Raw genomic sequence first — 26,624 nt, 5'->3', positions numbered from 1 at the left:
AGCGTTCATGATCGAGCAGAACACAACAACAACAGCTGGTTGGTGGAACCGTTTTTTGAAAGCGCTGAAATTACGATTGTGTGTTAGCAGTCACCGATGTTCCCCCTAGCCTTCTACGCAATACGTCTATGCCAACCGTAAAGGGTTTGCCCAGAGTGACACAGAGTAAGTCTGCGTCCACTGCCTAACAGGTAATTATTCACAATGGGAAATTCAACCAGCCAAGACCTGGGTTTGCTTACAAAAGAATAGCATATTTACAAATGTGTACCTGTCTGTATACAGAAATAATAAACTTCTAATCTGCGTTACACCAACATCGTTGCTGAAACTTTCCATTTGGCATCCACACCAGAGACTGGTAACCCTTGAATATGACATCATCTTAAGTCCTCCTCCTTTACTTCAACACCACTGAAGCAATGGCATCCCTTAATTCCTCTCTCTGCAAATAAATTAAATATGAAGCAGGGAAAATGTGCCGTGAAGTTTGTCCTGTTGATTAACCCTTTGAAGTTTTAAGTCAGTGTTCTAGAACTCCATTGCTTTTAGTTACCAGTGGGAATTATGACATCAGCATTAGAATATTCAGTTAAGAGCATTCTAAACTCGTGTTTGTGATCTTATGCCTTAAAAGGTTAAGCTCTGATTTTAAATAGCTTATTTCAGAATGTGAGGACAGTCCCAACACTGTTCCCATGGTTCAGTGCTTCAAATGCCGTTTAACCGACCTGGCATGGACAGGAAACGCATCAGCGACGCCCTGGGGGAACAGGTGCAGAATGCCTACTTTATTCCTCCAGATGATGTCATAATGCTGTGCTACATCCTGTCTAGACTGGTATCATTTCCTCCCTGAAATGAAATTTCAGCCTTTTTCTGTAGAAATGTCACACTGGTTCATTTTGGACAGGGGGATTTTGGCTGCTTCTCGCTGGGGCCCAGATACCATGGGACAGGGCCTTGATTTGGATAAATGTTACCCTCCCTCATCACCCCAGCCTAAATTATCCTATAAACCAGACCCAGACCCCTCCCCACCCCTGGGATTCTTTCTCAGACGCACATGCATATGCACAGACAAGTACGCACACACATGTAGAGATACACACAACATTCTCCACATACACAGAGACAAACGTTCACACGCATGTACTCATTCACCCTCATTTCTCTCTCTCTCTCTCTCTCTCTCTCTCTCACACACACACACACACACACACAAGCACATGCTCACAGACTCACATAGACACACATGTGGACACACAAAAATGCACACAGATACACATATACTCACATGCATCCACAAACACACGCACACGCACAGTTTTTGTTTTAATAGTAGTTGTTCAGGGTTCTCTCCCACCCTAGACAGGAAGCAGCTCTGCCTGAGAGAACATCTAAATTGATTCCGCTCTGTTAGGGGGGAGGGTTCCAGCCTCGTGACCTTGTGTCCAGTGGGGATATGCTAACTGCTTTGCCATTTGGTGAAAAGGCTTTATTTCATACCACTTGTTGAGGAGCACACAAGGAAATATGTAACCTCCTGGCAGCCAAAATGTCGGAAAACTGGGAATGTCTCTCCCGCGGAGCAGGCAGATGAGACTTTCCTGTCCTTTAATTTCCCAGAATCTCCCCGGAGCGCCGCAAGGAACGCGATGATACGATTTGTTTTTTTGTTTTTTTTGTTGCATTTTTCCTCTCCTGATTTTTATCTCATATACAGCAAAGATAGGCTGCACCGATTGCATGAGCAAACCGGTCCATGTATGCGTTTAAAGAGCAGCAAATCCTGTGTGTTCACACACTTCTATACATGCACAAATCCTGTGTGTTCACACACTTCTATACATGCACAAATCCTGTGTGTTCACACTCTTCTATACATGCACAAATCCTGTGTGTTCACACTCTTCTATACATGCACAAATCCTATGTTTTACTAAGTTACTGTTTATGTAGTTACGGAGAAGCAAATTAAGTCTACACAAATACCCATGATGTAATTTCTTCATTCGACTCTTAGTATTTATACGACCTGTTACCTTTCACCAGTAATAACAGTTAAAGTGGTTCCAAAAAGGGTTTTTATGATGCTGATGTCATGATTTCCAGAATAGGGTTTCAGTTCTGTGTAATGCTTTGGTTGCTGGTTATTCCCTTTGTCTTTGGAATGAGGTCACATTACATTCTATAGCCTCACAGTTTTTTAATTGGCCTGTGCAGGAAAGAGACATTAAATGGCATTCATGTTTAATGTGGAAAGCTGTCTTTGTTTTGGCCTCTGAAACGTTCCTGTCCTTAGTGTCACATCCGTGTTAAAATCATGAAAAGCCAGGGATCGGAGCTCACATTTTCCATGAGCGAATTTCAAATATCAGGGGACGCATTCTGTCTTTTTCCTTCTCTGCGCACATACTCACTCTCTTGGCTACAACAACACAACAACACAACAACACAACAACAGCACAACATCAAAATAGCAAAAAAAACAACTACAGCAATAAAAAAAACAACAAAACAACAACGAACCAACAAAGCGGCAACAAAACAACAACAATAACAATAATAAACAACAAAATAACAAAACAACAAAACAACACAACAACAAAACAACAGCACAACATCAAAATAGCAACAAAACAACAACTACAGCAATAAAAAAAAAAAAAAAACAACAACAAAACAACAATATGGCAACAAAACAACAACAATAACAATAAAAAACAACAAAATAACAAAACAATACAACACAACAACAAAACAACTTTTTTATTTAGTGTGTTGTGTGTGTTGGTATGTTTCAATGCATTTCTGTGTGTGCATGCATGTGTATGTATGTGTATTTGCATTTGTATGTGTGATTACTTATGTGTAGTTGTACAAGTACGCGTGTGTGCGTATCTGTGTGTGTGTGTGTGTGTGTGTGGGTTGGTATTTTCCCATGCTTTTTTGTGTGTGCATGTCTGTATTTGCGCATGTCTGTGTGTATTTGTGTGTATGCGTGTGTGTGCACAGTATGAGTGCGTACGGTTGTTAAATAAGTGTAGAAGGCCTTTGAGGTCTCAGGGCTGCTGGGCCCCCTCCCCCAGTGCTGGCTCTATGAAGTGAGATATTTGCCTTGGACCACCACCAGTGGCGGGTCTCAAGCTTGGAATATTTTGTTTCAAGTAAAAGTTAAGAGTCTGATTATTGTCTCTCGAAACAGGCTTGTCTGCACGCGGTGGTGGCGGATACAGTGGTGGTCGGGGTGAAAGTATCCAGCGTGCTGCCCCGAATCCAGGCTCGCTCTGCGGCCAGACGGGCTGCTTGATGTTTAACGGCCTGGTCATTTAAACAGCGCTGTTAAAACACCTCCTACTGCCCTGCAGCCCTTCATAAACTCTACATTCTGCACACTGTTTCACACTGCCACTGCGGGGCGCTTCTCCTTCACACTCACACACACACACACACACACACACACACACGCGCACACACAAACACACACACACACACAAATATTCACTCACTCACACAGACACACACACACTCACTCCGTCATGGAGGACATAGCAGACCTGTTTGTTACATATATATGACTTCATTTCTGCAGCACAACTTTTATCACTGCTGTTAAAAGCGAAACACAGAATAGACAACTTAGAATCTTTATTTTGTCATTGCTGTTCCGAAATGAACATACAGTGCAGTCTGTAAGCATTTGGACATTTAATTTGAGGGCCTTTAGATTCATATTTTTATACATAGTTCCCCCGTTTTAGGGCATCATAACATTTTGGCAAATGGCTTTGTAGGTGTTTCGATTAGTCTGATGTGTTAATTTACTTCCTTAGTGCAGGTTTATAAGAGCTTTCAGTGTCTAGTCTTGATTTGTGGCTTTTGATTGCCTTTGGAGTCTGCTATTGGCATTTGTCAACCAGAGACCAAGATGAAAATTTGCCAATGAAAGCCAAGGAAGCCACTGTGAGGCTGAGTAATAAGAGGGGGAAAAAAAACAGTCACAGACATTGGGATCAACCTTAGGATAACCCTAACCCTACAGGGGACAGAACTTATTTCATGTATTTTGAGGACAAGCTTTTTCGGATGAGTATGTTGCACCAGGGGAGCAGTCCCACAGTCCTGATTGGCTGTTCCCATTTTGGAACAAAGCTGAGGAATCGTATTCTGTAAGGTCATGTATAAATAATGCTTGACTTGGGAAAACTTCCATTTTCAAATGGAATTATATATAGAAGTGAAATTATCAGGACAGCAACCAGAAATGTGTTTCGGAGATCGTTCCTATTGAGTGCACTTCTAATGCAAGCTGGTTGTCTGTGAGGCTTCCTGTTAGAAGTCATGTGCTATTACAGGATCATAAATACTGTATATGTTTTTCAGGAAGATGCATTTATGTATCCATGCACTCTGCACATCATCCATGGAAAATAATAATTAATATGAATAATAATAATTCTAAACTAAAATGCTGAATTGTCAGTCTGGTTGCTGGTATTCTGCTAAATGAATTAATCTCAACAGCTACAGTCTCAAGGGAGCAGTGTGATGCATTGGTCTAGCGATCGGCCATAAATTTGACAAATAGCAGTTTGGAACTTCTGCAATTCCAGTCTTTTTTTTTTTTTTTACGATGTTGCGGAAAAGCAGACCCTGGGATGTTCGCCTGCAGGCCTGAGCTCAGTGAGCTGTCACTGGGAAGACTCTGCGTAGCTCTGGGGCCCTTTGAGGAAATATGAGTGTGCGCTTGGATATCAAAATGGCCGCCCGGGTGGAGCTCACCATAGAAAATGAGATGTGTGGCAGTCAGCAGCTGCTAAAGTAAAGTTTTTATTATAATTTCAGGTATTTGTTTTGTGTATTTTCTTAATTATGTTCCATAGCCCACAGGGTGGGCGTAGCCATCGTTGTATTAAAAGTTCTTAAAATAAATAAAACATCTGATCAGAAGACATAATGGCCGGGCGGTTAGAGACGGTCATAGCTGGAAGGACGCACTTCTCACAGTGGGAGCTGCAGTGGAATCTGTGCTATTCCATCCCGGCCATGTTCCCTTCCCTTTTCCCAGAGATGTCCAGCGCGTCGCGAGAGATTAATAACTGGTATCAAAGCGGGCTAGGGAAGACGAGCCAAACCCTCAGGATTGAGGCTTTTTCTCTGGGGGCTGGCCTCTGGTCTGTTATCACCCCCGCCCCCCACCCCACCCCCCCTGTGGGAGAAGACTTCTGCTGTCTCTGGGGCAATGAGGTCTCTATTTCCAGGGCCCAGACCCCTCTTTGGCTAGCTCTCTGGCATGCTTGGATTGCATCGATGGGACCATGTCTTTTCTCAACTGACTAGCAAGCGACTTTATTTTTTATTTTTTTTGTGTCTGCATTGAATGGAACGGCATGTTGTCTTGAAAGACACTCGAAAACAAGCGGGTAGATTGCAGTTTGCCGTAATGTTGGGCGATTTAAAAAAAATGGTTGCAGGTTTAAATCTCGCTGTGAGGCTGCAGGAGGACAAGCTGCCTCAGATGCGACCTCAGAAGTGATCCAGCTGCGTTGCTGTAAACAGACATTGGAGCTGGGCATCTGCAGATCAAACTGTAACATGTCTGAATGATGAAATATCTGTGAGGAAATATGCTTCTGCTCACACTCACAAGACTGGTACTTAGGGGCGTAGCTAGGAATTCTGCCCCCCCCCCCCCCCCCACCTGGCCCATAAGGGGCCTCCATCCTAGTGGAACTTTTGTTTGGCCCTCTCCAGCTGTGGGCCCCTGTGGGCCCCTCTAGCTACGGCCCTGCCTGCACTTGAGTCTGGAAATGGTGTCTCTGTAAAAAAAAAAAAAAAAAAAAAAAAAAAGGATTGATGTTATCAAAGGTTACAATATGGAATTATAGTTGAATATACAAACATAGTAATACAGATTGATTACTCATTATACAGTATCTGTAGAATTACTGAAGAGGTCAACATCTTGTGTGGCAAACTATGGAAGAAATGTGCTCCCTGAGAAGTTCATGTGGAAATGATTTTTCTTTAGGTACATACCAATATCAGCCAGGGTGCTTATCAGTCAGGTACATCAAAGAGAACCCAAGTGAGAGAGCGCATCCGTCAGCACCAGACCTGGGTTCAAATAATATTTGTTCTGGATTAAAATCCTTTTCTACGTTTGACGAAGCTTGCCTGATGCATTGGAACAAATGAAATGATCCCAAAAGTGTAAGCCCCGCCCATCTGCTCCTCCTTGCATGTTTAAATACAGCAGGCAAGATCAATAGAGCACAGAAGCACAGTATTTGAATCCAAAACAAATACTATTTGAACCCAGGTCTGGTCTGCACACAGGCTTCCCGTGTTCTTACGAGTGATCCACCTGGAATCTCGCCGCTGTCACCTGACCTGCCCCGCGTGGATTACCGGTTGGCACGGGAACCATGTGGATATGGCACCTTGGCCAGGGGCGGTTCCAGTGTGCGCCCGCATACGGCCGGGTCGCGGGGTCGCGGGGTCACGGGGTCACCGCTCGGCTCCGGCGTCTCCGAACATCGCCGTAACGACGCTCCGTAAATTCTCCCCGCTCCGTCTGGAGAGCTGCCAGACCCTCATCTGGCCCGGGATTCAGTTACACTCCCGGGAAAGACTTCCCACAAATTCCTCTGTTTTACGCCTCTGGAAAGTGCAGACGGTTCAGCCCAAAAAAAATACTAAATAAAATAAAATGTGTGTGATAAAGTAATGGATTCAAAAAGTTTTTATGTCCAAAGGGAAGAAAGGCTGTTTGGGGTCAGGATTGCAGTCTAGTGGTAAAAGTTTTGAAAACTTTGTCTCTGTCTCTTGTCTTTGTCTTTGTCTCTGTCAACTCTGTCCATGAGGTGTTTCTGTGTGTATATGCAAGTGTGTGTGTGAGAGTGTGTGCAGTTTTTGGTAGGTTCTATATTCGTCTAAATTCTAAAATGACATAATAAAGATCAGCATTTTAATCAGAAGCAGTGATTTAATCTAAAACTAACATTTATAGAGAGGGGATTTTTTGGGGGTTTATTGTTTTCTCTTCATTCCTTATCTCATACCATTTCTAGAACTTGAGAAATCTGTTCTCTAAAACACACACACACACACACACACACACACACACATTCATGCACACTCACTCACACATACACACATACACAAACACGCACTCACATTTATACACACACTCACACTCACATTCATGCACACACACACACACACACACTCACACTCACACTCACATTCTCACACACACACACACACACTCACACACACACACACACGCACTCTCACACACACACACTCACACACACACACACACACACTCTCACACACACACTCTCACACACACTCTCACACACACACACACACACACACTCTCTCACACACACACACACACACTCACACACTCTCACACACACACTCACACACTCACACACACACACACACTCACACACACACACACACACTCACACACACACACACACACACTCTCACACACACTCACACACACACACACACACACTCACACACACACACACACACACACACACTCTCTCACACACTCACACACACACACACACACACACACACACTCACACTCACACACACACACACACACACACTCTCTCACACACACACACACACACACACTCACGCCAGCTGCAGCCCCCCTTCCCCACCAGCTGTCAGCAGCAGAAGAGGAAGAGGAAGAGGAGGGGATCGCGTTTGGCCTGGGGCAGAGAACCTGCCTCTCAGACTCACATCCTGAGCCATCCCTCTTCCACAGACTCACGCTGTGAGGGTCCCACCCTTTCCGCCATTTTCTCTTTTACCAATCACCGCCTGGAGATCAGCTTCAGCCTTCGCAACACAGGCACTGGCACAAAGCGAGAGGCGCTTTTCTGTGCTAGCTTCTTCCCCTAAACCAGCTTTGAACAAGTTGTATCAGTCATGAGTGGGTGCAAAAGTGGGTGACCAAACGGAAATAGTGGGCCCCAACCCCCAACAAACTGAATCAGTTGCAGTCTTCATTTCACTTTTTGGGAAGAAAACTGTGAAATTAAAGACCACTCTGTCTAAATAATGTCTTCTGCTGACAAGCGTATGGTGCTGTAAATGGCTGACAGAATGTGTGGTTTAGCAGCTGTTTCTCTCACCCCCTGTCCTCAGCCACATCAACCCTCTCATTATCCAACATGGCTGTTTTACCCAAACGACATGGCTTTAACGCAGACGTCTCTTTAAAACATCAGTCAGCCCACAGATCACAAGCTCACAGGCACGCAATTCATTAACATCATGTCACCAGCGACATCAATTGCAGGTGCAAGCACAATTTGTAATAATCAGAGCCCTAATTAGGATGTATCGTTTACAAAACCAACAGTTAGGTTATAACAGCTAAATTGGACAGCCTAGATCACCGGTACAAGACATCACAAGTAATTTTACTTTTTGTCTGGAGGTCAAGTGCTGCTTCTTTCTTTTTATACATTGTCGACAGTCTGGAAGGTAGATTTACAGTTTCCTGTTTTTTTCAAGGCAGAGGACTTTCAGATTTTAGACATTGAACGCTTTTGGGACATCATTAAAGATTCACTGGAATACCTAGTTAAAAGACAAACTTGAGCATGTAGATCAAATGTACAAAGATGTTTTGGAAAGCTTTTTACATAAATATTACAGGTCTTTTAAAACCATCGACTAGATTTATTGAAGCAGTGATATTGATTTCTCTCATGAAATCCCAATGGTAACACACTGTCTTTTTATTCTGTGTGTACATTTTATATCTTTTCTTCTCATGTAGCGGCTTGAGATTTTATTTTAAAAGAACGGCACATTATACATTTCATGTATTAGTATTATTACTATTATTATTATCATCAACACTATCAATTACATAAGGGCAAGTATTCCAGGTGCAATCTATGTGTGTGTGAGTGTGAGTGTGAGTGTGAGTGTCTGTGTGCGTTTGTGTGGGTGTATCTGAGTGTGCGTGCGTGCGTTCGTGTGTGTATGTGAGTGTGTTTGTGTATGTATGAGTGTATGAGTGTGTGTGCATACAGTTCCTGAGAACACACAGCGCTGTAATCTTCTTCCCTTCTCCTCCTTTATGCCCGACATTACACCAGGCAGGGCCGCACTCATTCACACACTTCCTCCTCCTCTTCCTCTTCCTCATCCTCCTCCTGTTCCTTCTCTTCTGGCTCGTCCTCTGTCTCAGATGCACTTGTATTTCCTCTCCTCAGGCTGCCCCTATGCACCTTGCCTACTGGAACAATGGCCTGTCTGTCCAGGGGTGTCCTGCACCCCTCCTCGATGGAGGCAGGTATTTCCTGAGGGACAAAGAGCCATTACCACAGCTGAAGGAGTCAGGTCCCCCCCCCCATTCCAAATTGATACACAAGTCTGAATGTCCCCACTATGAGCCGCTCCCATATCCAAGGCCGCCCCGACCCACTCCATCATAGTCAACACGGCCTACCCCGAGCCGGCCCAGAATGCACTGCACGCAAATCTACATACAATGCGGGCGAGCAGCTGCTGGTTGGGTTAGGTTACAGGCGTGGGACATCAAAGCCACGCTGCGCTCTCTCTCAATGCCACGCTCACCCGTCTGTTCATTTCCACACTGAACGGCTGTGACTGCAACCTGGTTTAGAAGATCTGGAAACAGCAACAAAAAACTATTATTATTATTATTATTGTTATTATTGATGGGCTGAACGGTCTGTTCTTCTGTTCTTAATATTAGTATTAATTGCCCAGATGGGAAATTAAATATGCTGACAGATGTGTAAGTAATAATCCAAAACTCAGCAATTCTACACCCAGTTTAACAGAACTAGACCTGGGTGAAATACTGGTCTGGTGTATTGGATACCTATGAAATACTGTAAAGTGTAAACCTTGCCTTCTGGTCCTCATTGTTGGCTCAGTTGCTCCAGGCAAGATTAGGTGAGCACAGAAAAGTATTTGAATCCAAAATAATGAATGACATTAGTGCTTGATTTTGACCTAGGTCTGAACAGAACCCATACAGTTTTCCTGTGTTTGTGAGCTCTGTGAATAATGGAGGAGCAGACACCCAGAAGGTGGGGCTTAAGAAAAGGGGCGGGACTTCATTGTGACTCTTCTTGGGGGCCTGGAGAATTATGGGCCCATGGGAAATTTGGGAAGTGACAGCCATATCCGCATGTTTCCTGAAGAGCTGGCCCAAAATCAGAAGTGACAAGGAGAAGCCAGTTTGCCTCCTATGAAACCCCATGAATTTTAGGCCTCAAAGCAGAAACAGATGTTCCTTGAAGTGAGAAGTTAACTGCAGACACACATACCTGAGACAAGAACTGTGGCAAACAGTCCTGCTGGCATACTGAAGATGCCAAGAATTTTTCAACATCGTCTGATGAGCATATACTAATGATACTCAAGATTATGGTGTTTAGAATGGGTTGTATGATTACAGTTCTTTGAATATAAAAGTATAGTGGCTATAAAGTGCTATATAAATGCAATGATCTATGATCGGTATTTTTCCATAACTATAATAATGGATATCTCTTGTCTACATCAGAACGTGTTGTGATGTGAATGGGAATCCGTTAGATGACTAAAATGTACATTGTAAATGATTAAAAGTACATTGCAGTTATCACAGTATTCTGCCAGGCTGACCTGGGTCAGGGTCGGTTCTTTGGCTCTGTCCATCGTGCTCTCACACGCCCTAACACCAGTCAAATGCGGCCGTTCGGCAAGGGTACTGAAAAGGGCTTGGGCCGTCGTGGAAGTGGTTTCAGATGTCAGAGTCAGGGAGGGAAGAAGATTTATCCGGAGATTGCGTTTAATATTCATGTTTATACGGAGCGCTTATCTTCGAATGAATTATTTTATTCCATTTCTCTTGCTTTAAAGTGAGTTTCCCAGCAAGTCTTCTGCTAGTGAGTGGAATTCTGAAAGCTCTTAAGATCCTAATCGAGGGACTTCTGCAAATGTGAGGGCCGGGTCTGTTATGAGAGACTGCCCATATGCTCACATTTCAAGGGAAATATGACAGACATCAGTGATTCAAATCTGCCATGCCAACACATACTTGAGGCCACGGGGAACGATAAGCCATCTCAAGGGCTCGGGCTCAGACCACTAGCTCATTAATTTGCCCACTTTGGGATTGCAGGCCTGCGCTTAACCCTGAATCTGAACTTAAACCACGTAATGGTGGAACAATCACCAGCTCCATGGGAAAATCAACAAATGGGGAGAAATTTTCAATGATTTTGGCTGCCTCCACTGTGCTGTTTTTGTCATTTTAGGGAGAATGGAGTAGCAGAGATCAATGATGTGCATTTTGTATGCTTGGAGAAATGATGCGTTTCTATGGTAATGTAGAAATGCCTTTGCAAAATGGGAGCCAGTTGACGGAGTGCCAGTAGCCTCAATGTCTGGTATTTGTGAGACGAAATGTCTTGACCACAACAGATGATTTAAAAAATAAAAGTGATGTTAATATGACTACAACTTAGTCAGTTTTGCAGTAATTAAAATATAATTTACTCATTTGTACTGTACTGTGTTTTATCATTCTTGAGCTTGAGCTTTCACTGTTAGAATATTTATTTTCTCTTGAAACGGAACAGAGAATTTCTAATGCATAAATCATGCTCGTAACTTGGCAGTGGGTTACACCTCGAAATTAATGCTTTTGGTAGTGTGCCACTGGTTTGAGCATACACACACGCACAAGCACACACACATGTGAGCGCATACACACACGCATTCTCACACACACACACACACACACACACACACACACACACTGTCTGCTTATAACACACACACACACACACACACATGCTCATAGTTCGTTCCCCAAAACTGGCCTCTCTGTAATTGGCACACAGTAAGGAAAAACATTTAAAAATGTAAATAAAAAGAGTTGTTAGAAGTATACTTTACTTTTATGAAGCGTTATTAAATAAACTACGGTCGAACATGTCCAGATTAATAAAATGGTTTGTGAAAATGAAGGAAAGTTTCTTTAACACATAAAATTGAATAATGTAAGATTTTTGGAGGGTCAAAAAATGCATTTCTACAAACATTAATCCATCTAGTGGTCTGTAAAATCAATCAAGTAAATATCAGTAATAATTTAATGAATTAAATGAGCAATATTCATTTTTAACTGCATATTCTAATTGAGCTCTATTCCAACTGATTGTTTTCTTTATGGCATGTTTTGTTATAACTTTATTTCGCCTTTATTTAGTCATACTTCAGCACAGTTGATCTTGATTCATATACGCATGATAACATGTATGCCCCTCTCGAAATTGCATGTAGTACAATTCAGTCTTTATCCACTCCAAGTGAATTCAGGAGGGCAAAGTAGGTGATTTGAAATATTAATTTTCTTCTTAAATGGGTCCTTTTACGGGTAGAATATGAAATATGCAGGGGTCTTATGCCAAAAGTTCAGGTTTAATTAGTCCCATATGGTCTCTACAAAAATAGCCCAGAAACTGCAAAACCTTAACAAGGCTTTTCAGAAGAGTTGTGTTATAATGCACATACCAGACATTTCCGTATAGAATTAGCATTTTTGTCAGCATTGTAGAAGAAAGAATTTAAACATTTAATAATGGGTTTACTTCACCTTTTGACTTTATTGGACTGAAAATACCTTTTGAGTGGATTTGGCCCTGCATCGGCAACTATAATTATAACCGTGATAGTGAACATGGAAAAATGGAATCATCTGTTAATGTTTTATTGAAGTATCTTCATAACCATGCTTAAACAAGTTGGTTGTTTAATGGGTGAAAGTAAAAACACTTTCCACCATTTGTTACTGTGAAAATGGTTTTGAAAAGTCCCTTAATTTACCTTTTATTAATATTTTATTTTACACTTTTTGTTTATTGGGGAATTCGTCTGACAAGGGATTGCATCAACAAGCTTCTACATATCACAGCAAAAAAACAAAACAAAAAGGATCTGTTTACTTGAAAGTGTAAACAGAAGTGTATTTTAATTTTTTAGTTTGAGTTTCAATGTGTTCATGAAAGCTACTCATGGACAGAGAGGGAGCCCGTTCAGGGAACGCTGAAACCAAGCTCGGAAAGAAAGCGCTAATGTCGTTAATAACTGTCACCGTCGGGCCTGTGTTCTGGAGGCCTGTGCTCAGGCAGACGCGCTGCTGGAAAATAAGCTCTATTAATAAACAGCCAGTGGCCTCTGCCTGCCTCTGCTAATTACCCCGCGTGAGGGATGTCTTCCTATAGCGGCTGGCCTTCTTTTGCCCCTTCGCTAACAAATACCACGCTAACGCTAACAACGAGGCCTTCTCACAGAGCTGCAGAGCTCCCGACTCAGAGTCTGCCAGCTGCTGTGTGGGAAAGCTGTGCTCACCTCGGCCACTTCCTTTCAGTCACCAGACTGCCCTGGGCTGGCCTTCTGGGTGACTGATTGGCCGATTGATAGAATGGTATCTGGAGCATGTTCTTTTGGAAATAGTTTTGCTACGGTTTGCTACAGTTTACGATATGTTCCCTCACAACAGTGTTTTGCAACATGTTTTGAGGTCTGTTTGCTCCTGTTGGGTTGGGTTGGGTGTTCTGGAGGTGTAGCCTGAATCAATAATGACGTAGGCCAATGCTTTGAAGCCCAGAGAACAACTTCTCAGACGTCATAGGAGCAATGTGTTCAATGTGCCACTGTTTCTGTTTCGATCAAAGTTTTGCTATGTTTCATACGCCCAGTGACATCAATCTGTACGGCCAGTGATATCAATCTGACATCAATCCATACGCCCAGTGACATCAATCTATCTACACCCATCCATCCATCCATCCATCCATCCATCGTCACCCGCTTATCCGGAGTCGGGTCGCGGGGGCAGTAGGCAAAGCCGGGTATTCCAGGCGTCCCTCTCCCCAGCAATGCATTCTAGCTCCTCCTGGGGGATCCCGAGGCGTTCCCTGGCCAGGAGAGATATATAATCTCTCCAGCGGGCTCTGGGTCTCCCTCGGGGTCTCCGCCCAGTTGGACGAGCCCGGAAAACCTCCAAAGGGAGGCGCCCGGGAGGCATCCTGATGAGATGCCCGAACCACCTCAATTGGCTCCTTTCGATGCGAAGGAGCAGCGGCTCTACTCCGAGCTCCCTCCGGATGTCCGAGCTCCTCACCCTATCTCTAAGGCTGAGCCCGGCCACCCTACGGAGGAAGCTCATTTCGGCCGCTTGTATACGCGATCTCGTTCTTTCGGTCACTACCCAAAGCTCGTGACCATAGGTGAGGGTTGGGACGTAGATCGACCAGTAAATCGAGAGCTTCGCCTTCCGGCTCAGCTCCTTCTTCACCACAACGGTCCGGTGCAACGCCCGCATTACTGCTGACGCTGCACCGATCCGCCTGTCGATCTCACGCTCCCTTCTACCCTCACTCGTGAACAAGACCCCGAGATACTTGAACTCCTTCACTTGGGGCAAAGACTCGTTCCCAACCCGGAGGGAGCAATCCACCGTTTTCCGGCAGAGAACCATGGCCTCGGACTTGGAGGTGCTGACTCTCATCCCGGCTGCTTCACACTCGGCTGCAAACCGCTCCAGTGCGTGCTGAAGGTCACGGTCCGATGAAGCCAGCAGAACCACATCATCCGCAAAAAGCAGAGATGCGATTCTGAGGTCACCAAACCGGACACTCTCCTCACCTCGGCTGCGCCTTGAGATCCTGTCCATGAATACCACAAACAGGACCGGTGACAAGGGGCAACCTTGGCGGAGTCCAACACCCACCGGAAACGTGCTTGACTTTGTGCCGAGAATGCGGACACAGCTCTCACTTTGGTTATACAGGGACCTGATGGCTCGTAACAACGGCCCCGGTACCCCATACTCCCGCAGTACACCCCACAGGGTTCCCCGGGGGACACGGTCGAAAGCCTTCTCCAAGTCCACAAAGCACATGTGGACTGGATGGGCAAACTCCCATGACCCCGCCAGCAACCCTGCCAAGGTAAAGAGCTGGTCCACTGTTCCACGGCCAGGACGGAAGCCACATTGCTCCTCCTGAATCCGAGGTTCGACCGTCGGTCGGAGCCTCCTTTCCAGTACCCTAGAGTAAGCTTTCCCAGGGAGGCTGAGGAGTGTGATACCCCGGTAATTGGAGCACACCCTCCGGTCCCCCTTCTTGAAAATGGGGACCACCACCCCGGTCTGCCACTCTACAGGTACTGTCCCCGATCTCCACGCGACACTGAAGAGGCGTGTCAGCCAAGACAGCCCAACAATGTCCAGAGCCTTCAGCATCTCAGGGCGAATCTCATCTACACCCGGCGACTTGCCACTGAGGAGCTTTTTGACTACCTCAGCAACTTCCGCCAGGGATATAGGTGCAGATTCCCCCGAGTCTTCAGGCTCTGCCTCTTCCACAGAGGACGTGTTGTTCGGGTTCAGGAGCTCCTCGAAGTGCTCTTTCCACCGCCCGACAATATCCCCAGTCCGGGTCAGCAGTTCTCCTCCCCTGCTGAAAACAGCCTGAGACAAGCCCTGCTTTCCCTTTCTGAGTCGTCGGATGGTTTGCCAGAACTTCCTCGAGGCCAACCGAAAGTCCTTCTCCATAGCCTCCCCGAACTCCTCCCATACCCGGGTTTTTGCTTCAGCGACTGCCGAAGCTGCAGCCCTTCTGGCCACCCGGTACCTGTCTGCTGCTTCAGGAGACCCCCGGGCCAGCCAAGCCCGAAAGGCCTCCTTCTTCAGCTTGACGGCCTCCCTCACCGCTGGTGTCCACCAGCGGGTTCTTGGGTTGCCGCCCCGACAGGCACCGATGACCTTCTGGCCACAGCTCCTGCTTGCCGCCTCTGCAATGGAGGCTTTGAACATGGCCCACTCGGACTCCATGTCCCCAGCTTCCCCCGGGATGCGTGAGAAGTTCTTCCGGAGGTGGGAGTTGAAGACCTCGCGAACAGGGGCCTCCGCCAGACGTTCCCAGTTCACCCTCACTACACGTTTGGGTTTACCGGGTCTGTCAGGCAGCCTCCCCGGCCACTTGATCCAACTCACCACCAGGTGGTGATCAGTTGACAGCTCTGCTCCTCTCTTCACCCGAGTGTCCAAGACATACGGCCGCAGGTCTGATGATACGACCACAAAGTCGATCATCGATCTTTGGCCTAAGGTGCTCTGGTACCAAGTACACTTATGAGCTACCCTATGCTCGAACATGGTGTTTGTTATCGACAATCCATGGCCAGCACAGAAGTCCAATAACAAAACACCGCTTGGGTTCAGATCAGGCAGGCCGTTCCTCCCAATCACCCCCCTCCAGGTTTCTCCGTCATTGCCCACGTGAGCGTTGAAGTCGCCCAGCAGAACTATGGAGTCTCCGGGTGGCACCCTTTCCAGGATGCCACCCAGTGACTCCAAGAAGGCCGGATACTCTGAACTGCCATTTGGTGCATACGCACAAATGACAGTCAGAGCCTTCCCCCCAGCGACACGTAGTCGCAGAGAAGCGACCCTCTCGTTCCCCGGGTGGAACTCCAACACAGTGGCGCTCAGCCGGTGGCTTGTGAGTATCCCCACACCCGCCCGGCGCCTCTCACCTTGAGCAACTCCAGAAAAGAACAGAGTCCAGCCCCTCTCCAGGAGTTTGGTTCCGGAACCAGTACTGTGCGTGGAGGTGAGCCCAACTATATCTAGTTGGTACCGCTCCGCCTCCCGCACTAGCTCCGGTTCCTTCCCCACCAGAGAGGTGACGTTCCACGTCCCCAGAACCAGTCTACGACGCCGAGGATCAGCACGCCCGGATCCCCGCCTTTGCCTACTGCCCGTTGGGCAAAGCACCCGACTCCGATGCCGACCCCTGCAGGTGGTGAGCCCACAGGGCGGCGACCCCACGTGACCAGTTCGGGCTGTGCCCGGCCGGGCCCCATGGGATAAGGCCCGGCCACCAGACGCTCGCCGACGAGCTCCCCTCCCGGGTCTGGCTCCAGCAGGGGGCCCCGGTTTCCCTTTTCCGGGCGAGGTAACTGGGTCTTTGTGTGGCCGTGTCATGGGAGTCTTTGAATCGCTCTTAGTCCGGCCCCTCCCCCGGGACCAATTTGCCTTGGGAGACCCTACTGGGGGCTAACAGTGCCCCCGACAACCTAGCTCCCAGGATCACCGGGACGCACAAACCCCTCCACCACGTTAAGGTGGCGATTCCTCGGAGGGGTATCTACACCCAGTGACATCAATCTATACGCCCAGTGACATCAATCTTTACAGCCAGTGACATCAATCCATACACCCAGTGACATCAATCTATACACCCAGTGACATCAATCTATACGGCCAGTGACATCAATCCATATGCCCAGTGACATCAATCCATACGCCCAGTGACATCAATCTATACGCCCAGTGACATCAATCTATACACCCAGTGACATCAAACTATACGCCCAGTGACATCAAACTATACGCCCAGTGACATCAATCTATACGCCCAGTGACATCAATCTATACAACATCAATCTATACGCCCAGTGACATCAATCTATACAACATCAATCTATACATCCAGTGACATCAATCTATACGCCCAGTGACATCAATCTATACAACATCAATCTATACATCCAGTGACATCAATCTATACGCCCAGTGACATCAATCTATACAACATCAATCTATACATCCAGTGACATCTCTTATCTGCTGTGTAAGAGAGCATGGAGCCGCAGAATCATATGGCTCGCATGTGCGATAAAGAAACTAGTTTCTAAAACTAGTCTCTCTGCTCATTGCGCTAGGAGACAATGTCTGCTGCATGTTTTTTTTTGTTGTTTTTTTTAAACCATGTTTGTTTATATGTGGTTTAGATTTAAAAACACGGATCCCGGAGATATTATTCCTGCGGATATTCCCGGGATGCGGAGGGATTTCACCCTGCCAGAGTGCACTCAGACCCTGGGGTGTGGTGAACCATGCCAGACCTCTCTTAGCCTCTCTTATGGGTGCAAAAGGTCGTCATCTCCCAAAATGTGTAACACTAATCCACCCCCCCAACCCCCCCCAAACCCCAAACCCCAGAGGTCTCGTCACAGCCGTCAGTGTAACATCTGGAGTTAATACGCCAGAGACAACAACATCTGAAGCAATCCTCCACAATTTCAGCTATTCCTGCCTTCTCCGAGATAATATATCAGAGGAGATAAGGCAGCCCTGTGATTGCTTTGCATTCTCTACCCCCCCCCCCCCCCACCCACAGGAAAACCTGTGTTGTCATGTTCACAAAATTAACTGCCTTCCTTGATACTGGGAAAATAAAATCGGTCCGAGGTGAAGTGGTACAGCCTCCGTGGATTTTTACGGATTTCCCACTTCCAGCCAGGCATTCTGGAATTGCAATTTGCGTTGTGTATCCGTTTGCTTCTTCCCTCTTTTTCGGAAATGCTGCTCTATTCCCTGTAGAACTGCATTCTGGGAAGAGCTCCAAGGGAAATGGATTTCTCTCAGGAGGACCTTGTTACCAAGCTGCCCTCCAGGTGGGCATGTGCCCCCGCCCACCCATTCCAAACCCCCCTCCCCCACCCCCCCCCCCCCCCCCCCCCGGCACGCACATATGCCAAACACCACCGGGGGAAAAAAACTCTGGTGTTGGAATGCGGAGTAATTCTGCCCAACCCAATAACGTCCGGACAAAATTAGAATATCATATTGAGTGTTGACAGAAATGCTGAGGGCAGTGAGAGGCCTTTGAGGAATTCTGGGATTGGCCTGGCTTATCCCTCACGACACACAGCTGCTCCTGTCAGGTAGGCTGAGATCTGTATATCATGCACCCAGAACTGCGTCAGATCGCCGGAACCACTGGCATGCCACGAAGGGTCACGCACCAGGGTTCCTTCTTGATATACTGACTGGAAACATGTGTGTCCAAATGTGTGTGTTTTAGCAGGACAAACATTATGAGGACATTCGTGCGCTGTGTTGCCAAAGATTGTTACGATTCAGTGTGTCTGCACTGCAAAAAATTACTGTTTTATGAAGCATTAATCTTGTAATAAGACTTAAGATCTTTTTTTTTTGCTCTTGAGCAGAAAATATTAGCTTGCTATCAGTTACTGTTTGCTTGACAAGTGAAATGTCCTCATCCCGTTGCCGAATCTTGAAATGACTCAAACTGCCTTTCCTTATTTAGAGGAAATAAGATTTTAAGTCTCAATATAAGTATGGAAATACTTGTTGATATTGTATTATTTGTTGGTTTTTGCAGTGCAATGCTCTTGTGGTTGTTTCTGTGCTTTATTTCCTGTAGAAATGGTGGCTTCACTGAGCATTTAATTTTTTTCAGGCTTTTCATTTTAAATTTTAGCTCCAACACAATGTCACATACCATAGAAGTGACATCATGTTAGAAATGTTAGCTCATGTGAGTGTTGCTGGCTTTAGAAGCCGGCACACCCACTTCATATTAACTATATAAGGCACATTCTGTCTCTCCCTAATCCTCATACGGAGACACATGGTGACCATGTGGCAGCCATCTTATCTCAAGTTCAAAGCAAAGATTCCTAGCACTTTCCCCCCGTGCCCCCACCTCCCCTGCCCCTGAAGAGCTTTACTCAACCTCTGGATATGCTTTCATGATAAGAGAACAATGGATGGATGAACTGCTGAAAGTCTGGGGCCTTCTGCCAGACGTCCTCTCGAGTGGCCAGATCAAGAGGAGAGGACAGCAGCTGAGAGCTCTGGGCTAATCGCAGCACTCTGAGGTCATGGTGACCTCTGACTGGAGTGGGCAAAATGGACCGCAATGACCTGACCTAAAACACTGTGACTACAGTAATGTGACTAAAACACTGTGACTACAGTAATGTGACTAAAACCCTGTGACTAATATACATTGATGAAAACACTGTGACTACAGTAATGTGACTAAAACACTGTGACTAATATACATTGATGAAAACACTGTGGCTACAGCACTGTGACTTAAAAGCACTTTGATTTAAGCACTGTAGCTAATACACATTCACTAAAACTCATTGACTAACACAATGTGACAACAGCAATGTGACTAAAACACTGACTACAGCACTGGACTAAAACACTGACTAAAATGAGTATGTATGGTCAACATAGCTTCTATATTTATGTCTGGTATTGTTATAGAAATGTTCCTTTATGCATATTAGTTACCACGGGCAGCAATGCAGGTTTTGTGTTAAAAAAAAATGGACAGATTTTGGTGACACCTGGTTTGAGTTCATTGGTGTGGGACTAACAAGGTGTGATTCAATTTTATGGCTGAAACAGAATACATTGTACATAAACGTGATATTTAAAACAGGCAATCTAAACCTATGATAGAAAGAAGGGCCTTTTTATTTGAAGAGGGTTTTTAACCCCAGCCATCTGCCAGGGAGCTGCATATGAAACCCTTTACAATGTTCTTAACTGAAGCAATGGAGCAATGGAGTTCTAGAACACAATGGAGTTGTGAACACAATCAAGTTCTAGAACACTTGCTTAGAATTTATAACAAAACATTCCACACAAAAAAACCTACTCTTCACAGGGTTAATGTGGGGCAGATATGTACAAAATCCAGATTAATTATACTATAAATGACAGCTCTCAATTCCCTCAGGTTGACTTCACTTCACGAAGAAACAACTTTGGGTTGAGAATGATATCCATTATTTTGTTTTCCATTGCGCTCAAGTTCAAACGCATTTTACCCTGATACAAGCTAATCTCCAGCGACGATCACCAAAATGCAGAAGAAAATCACCACTCAAACGGCAGGCTTTGGCATGAGAAGCATTAGCAGATAAGCACCGTGGTTTGTTGATGAGTGCTGGGTCCTGCTCTGCAGACCCCTGTGTAAAAATAGCCTCTTTGGCGGTTGCTAGGAGCAGAGGGCCCTTCCAGTAATTGAGAATTGGCAGTGGACGACCTCTCCGTCGACAGGCAGATCAGGCTGCCATAGGGGTGGGTAGCGTTTGGGGGAGGTGGGGGCGGGTGGGAGCCTGACATTATCCAGTCATCTGGCCTGCGAGTTGAGATAGTCCAATGTTGACAGATAGGCCCGTCCCAGATCATGGCTGGTATTCGCATCTATCTCCCTTCCAGGGGCAATCGTGACAGAAACTATGTCTGACCACGAGCAGCGAAAGAAGGCCCAGATTGTTCCAGTGTTATCACAGATGGGACCAGATCCCGGGCCTGCGTTTCAGGACCTAGGAAGCTGCCAAGTAATCCGAAGTCTGTGTGCTGAGACTGTCTCTGGTTTCACGACCGACTCCGATTGGACATCCGGACTGCGGGCTAATGCAGATGCCATCTAACGTGGTCTCCACATTCTGTTTACCGTGTGATAGATTCGTGTAATTTCTGAGATCTATTTGCCCCATTATTTCTGTTGTTGCATGTGGATGATGTAACACCATTTTTTTCACTGAAGGATAGAGGCTCTTAGTAATGTTGAGGTTTATTCATATCTTCCAACTACAACAAGATCCATAATGGGACAATGATATAGGGACATCTGGTCTCCCTTTGTGAAAGCACAGATGGGTGTGTGTATCTGTGTGTGTGTGTGTGTGTGTGTGTGTGTGTGTGTGTGTGCATGCATGCATGTGCCTATGTGTGTGTGTGTGTGTGTGTGTGTGTGTGCATGCACGTGCATGCATGTGCCTCTGTAAATGTGTGTGAGTGTGTGTGCATGGACGTGCATGTGTGTGTGTGTGTGTGTGTGTGTGCGTGCATGTCTGTGTGTCCATGTGAAATGTTGCACCCACGGCAGCCCCATTAAAACCTACAGGCCTCCGTTACTCAGGAGTAGCACAGCACCAGTAAAAGCCCAAACAAGTCCCCGCAGATCCACAGCACATTCCTGGGTGAAAAGGTCCAGTCCAGAGGCCAACAATGTGAAGCACCTCTAAATGCCAGCAGCGGGGGTCATAAGCCTCTGTCTCCCGCCGAGGCCTCCCCTGCTCGTCTCGAACACCCGCGTCCGCCTTGTCCCACGAACACCTGGACGCAGTCTCACCCGTGGTTCATTAAAGTCATTGACTGGCTAAAGAATCCACACACCTTGTTCTCCAGGCCTTAATTGACTGCTGATTGAAAGGAAACCACATAAACCTGCAGACACTGCGGCCCACTGGGAATTAAGTTTGACACCACTGGGCAGCAGATGAAGTCTGAACACAATTCTGTCTGCTGTCAACTTAAAACTAGCATTTTTATTTTTACCGCAAGATTTCTTTGAAAGTCAGACCACACTCCAACCACCTGCCACCATAAATGCCGCATAAGAGATTCTTTCCATTTCCACACTATTTTATCCATGTACAAACTGACATATCAGTAAGGCTGTACACTTACCAAATTAACACGTCTCACACTGACAGCCGGAGGTAACAGCACTGCCTGTTGGATGCCCCTGTCTGAGATCTCAGTTAGCATCGGGCTAATTCAAATCATGTACCAAGGACCACCCAAACATTCTAGAGACAATATCCAGAGGGTGAATGGCATGTACCCAAACTAGTAACCATGTGTAGAGAAGGTTTTTTGGAATGTGCTTTTTTTTCATTGTCATTGTTCTAGAACTACATTACTTTCAATCATCGGTGGTGATTGTGACATCAGCATTCGAATGTTCAGGTGCGAATATTAATTGGAATGTCCTTTGCTAACAGATACGTTTCAAACATACAGGAACCCAACTGTATTTATAACTGAATGTATGAAAAAGGATAAATGTCTAGCAACTATTTGGTTGAAAACACAGTGCAATGAAATCCTATACTGAGTGACAAAATAGAAGGCTATTCTTGGCACAGCTTCAGTACGAGTCCATAACTTCCTGCATAGCTCCAGTGATGGTAAAATAGAGTTGAGAGACTAGACTTTGACGTATCAATACATTTGGTGACATGCCGGAACTAAGCTGTTCAATCTGATTGACTGTCTATTCCCAATAAGCTTTGATATCACTATGAGAAAATGTCACAGTCTTCCTTGACCATTTGAAGAGTAGGGTTTTTTAATCTTTTCTTCAAAACCCCAAGTTAGTCTTCTAGAACTAAGTTGTTTTCGACTACCAGCAGAGATTATGACATCAGCATTTGAAGGTTCAGTCAAGAATCACTTATTTGTGATCTCACATCTTACAAAGAGTTAATCATATTTTGATAGCCCTAGGTTGAGTTCCCTTGGAGGTGCAGTTGAAAGCAGAAATAACTATAATCCAATGGTTTATTTCTATGGCCATTATATTTAAATGATCAAAATACTGTGCAGGAATCAGTAGTACATTTTTTTTTTTCAATGCTCAAGGACACATATAATCAGACTGATTGCAATTTTTTCCAGTATGGAAGGCAACACAAGTTAACAATCAAAATTTCAATGTGAAAGATGGACTAACCTGGATTCAATCAACATCTTTTGTTAACTTTGTCTCAGAATGAAATGTCTTTTGTTGATGGTAATATTTTCTGCAAGTCTGCAAAACAGAGATTGGTTGAATTTGTTGATTTTTGGAAGTGTTTTTGAAGAAGAAAAATGAACATGAGTCTACTTGAGAGCTAAAATTGAGGACAAATGTTACTTAAAGCTCGGCCACCAGCATTGTCTTTGATAAACGTTGATTGCTCATGAACAATCCAAAAATAACCGCGAAAGGTTTCTTGGCAATTTTTCAGCATGCAGCCCCACCCCAGTGCAAGTTTTTAAAGTGATATCTATATCATCCTCTGCAGGTGGCCAGTGCTCTTTTAAGGGAGTGGGTGCGCGGGGGGGATATGTCACTGGGGACGTTGATTGGATAGCTCCACCGAGAGGCCCGGCTGCTGACGAGTGACCACCCGCCGGCTCGCGTCTCACGTTACGTCGCCGGCGGCCCGTATCGATTGGATTCGGAGCGGCCTGTCGCCGGGCAGAAAGGAGTATGGAGGATTGAGGAGAAGCGACAGCTAAACTGCCCCCTCCCATATTTCATGCACAGCTAAGAAGTATGAAAAATGCAGATTATACTTTTGCTTTGTGCCTACAATAGAGACCACATGGCCCTGTCAGATATATTAAAAGGAATGTTGAAGAGGTTGAGAGCAGGGCTGACATGGGCCACATAGCTTACACATGCCTGTGGACCTTCGGATAAAATTTCAGCACAAAAACCACACATTATGGGATTGGATGGGCAGGCAAGCTAAAGAACATGTCCTTGTTGCAGTAATGCACCTAACAGCTCAGAATAAAATCCTAATTTACACTGTGAAACGTCCAGTGTTAATTCAACTCATGCAGCGAGGTCCATAAGTATGTGGACTGTGACACAAATTTAAAGAACTGTAATTAATTCACAATTCACTCCATATGGATGTGTCGTGCCATCAAATTTAAAAATTTTGTCAGCTTTAATTTGAGGGTATGTACACTACATCCCTATCGTGTATAGGAATTACGGCCCTTTTAAATTTCAGCCGCTGTCCAAATACTTATGGACCTCAGTGGACAGACTGTAAGAGTTAATTTCACCCTGAACATTTCACTGCGTGTCTTCAGCACTGCTGTGAAAAAGGGGGGGGGGGCGGGGGTTGAAACACAAGGGTTTTCCCTGTTTCTTTTAGCGCACCAGCAAGTGTTTGATGGAGAGCCTGAAATGGCCGTCCCCTGCCAGTGTTTCAGGCTTGGGCTCGGCTGATCGCTCGGCTGATCGCTGGTACTGTGTGTGCCCAGCCGGTTTGGCTCTGCCCACGAGCACATAAAAACCCCAGGGCTGTGCCAGCATCGCAGACAATGTGGCTTTTATGCGGGCGTGTTTCCCTCCCATAATCCAATTAGGTTATGGCCTGACAGGTGAGCGGGGCAAATAATCCATTTAGGGTGATGTTTCAGACATGAGTGTTGATGATTGGCGGTACGGTTTGTGTAACTCACAACCTGACCTTGGCACAGATGTTCTTTGAGATCATAATGTAGATGGGATGACCTGGGATGACCTCTTCTCCTGTCTTCTCAAATGGCAAAACATTTTCTTCCCCATAAGGCTGTTCGGCACTTGGTGGAGTCTTCTTGGTCTTCACAGTAGCAAGCAATTGGTCCATGGCCAGAGGAGAGTGAAAGCTAATGTACATCCTGTTTACTTGCCAGCCCTGGAAGAATGCAATATCTATGTGAGAGCAACATGAAGGCACCTATACCCATTCACTGCCAAAACCAAGAAATAAGCCAATCGAAGCTAGTATATTACTCACATTTCTTCACTTAAAATCTTATTTCTGTTACTATTATTTATATTATTTTTGCTAAATAAGACAGAAATATTGCCAGTGAGGCGAGGCTGTATCATTATAAGATTAAAACCCTTGCTATGGCATGCTTCCTGCAGTGTTTACATGATTTTAATGGAAGGGGAAGTGGTGCTGACATTCAGATGTAACCCAGGGTTTTGCCCACCTGTACGTTCTTCCTCCAGTGGGGTGATAATGTGGGGTTTGTGGTTAGGTTATGGGCCTTCTCCTCAGGGCCAGGTAGGTATGAAAATCTCTGTCAGCAGGTCCCCGCTGTAACATCCAGCTATGCCAGCTTGACCAGCTCAATTTTCAAGCTGGTCTAGCTGGCATGGCCAAGCTGGTCATAAAGCTGGTCTATCTGGATATGAGCTGGTCAAACAGCTAGTGCTGGTAGCTGGTCTGAACTGGTCAACCAGCTACCAGCTGTTGAGCTGTTGAGCTGTTTTTTCAGCAAGGGTGATGCCTCTAACAGCTCCCAGATCACCAGGGAATTTATCCCTCATCTCTTCTGATGACTGGAGCTGTTGAACTAATGTACATACAGTATGTACTGGTGTGTGTTTGTGTGTGTGTGTGTGTGTGTGTGTGTGTGTGCAGGGAGGGGGGGTGGGGGGTCGTGGGTGCGTGTTTGTTTAAAAGCTGTTGCCATTAACAACAAGACCAAAACAACAGCAGGGAAAGCTGGGAAACTCTGTGGGGAGACTTTGGCAACCTCTTACATTGGCCCTATTTTGCAACTATTTACCAAGTTTGGAAGTCCATGAATGCCTTCTACAGTGAATGAATTTGGCATGGGCGCTCTGCACTGCAACATCTGAGCATCCTCAGGCTACCTCTGAAATGGTTACATTGAGTCTGTGTTTACGCTGCGGCTGGGGTTATTTTCACCACATACACTCGGATGCGCGGGTCATTACCACATGACACGAGTCACTGTGTACAAACATGGCAAGACACACGTGCGCTATGCTGCTCTGCTGTGTGAGCGTGTGTGTGTGTGTGTGTGTGTGTGTGTGTGTGAGTGAGTGAGAGTGTGAGTGAGTGAGTGAGTGAGTGAGTGTGTGTGTGTGTGTTTGTGTGTGTGTGTGCATGTGTGTGCATGTGTGTGTGTGTGTATGTGTCTGTGAGTGTCTATGTGAGCATGTGTGTGTATGTGTCTGTGTGTGTCTGTATTTGTTGTTTCAGGTGTGACTTCTAAATCTAACCAAATTAGCAGATAAAACATTTTTTCGCAATATAAAAATGACAGCACGCCAGTATAAAAACAGCAAGCCTGGGGAGACCTGTGGAGGAACTTGTTGTCCTTTAAAAGCTTT

At 45.6% G+C, this 26,624-nt stretch overlaps 1 long non-coding RNA gene across 3 annotated transcripts in view; it reads left to right on the top strand.

The window, feature by feature from the left end:
• The window catches only part of LOC133141291 (uncharacterized), a 71,458-nt gene that overhangs the window by 31,068 nt on the left and 13,766 nt on the right, over window positions 1-26,624 (top strand). Inside the window, exon 3 of one of the 3 annotated variants that reach the window (XR_009710071.1) lies at window positions 9,264-9,391. The exons of the other annotated variants lie outside the window; for them this stretch is intronic. This is a non-coding gene — a long non-coding RNA (uncharacterized LOC133141291). Of the gene's footprint in view, window positions 1-9,263; window positions 9,392-26,624 lie in introns of those variants that run through there. 3 annotated transcript variants of the gene reach the window in all.

This window comes from Conger conger, chromosome 11 (genome assembly GCF_963514075.1).
Source record: "Conger conger chromosome 11, fConCon1.1, whole genome shotgun sequence".
NCBI lineage: Eukaryota > Metazoa > Chordata > Actinopteri > Anguilliformes > Congridae > Conger > Conger conger.
Note: the sequence above shows the minus strand (reverse complement) of the source record. Positions and strands in the feature narration are given on the sequence as shown.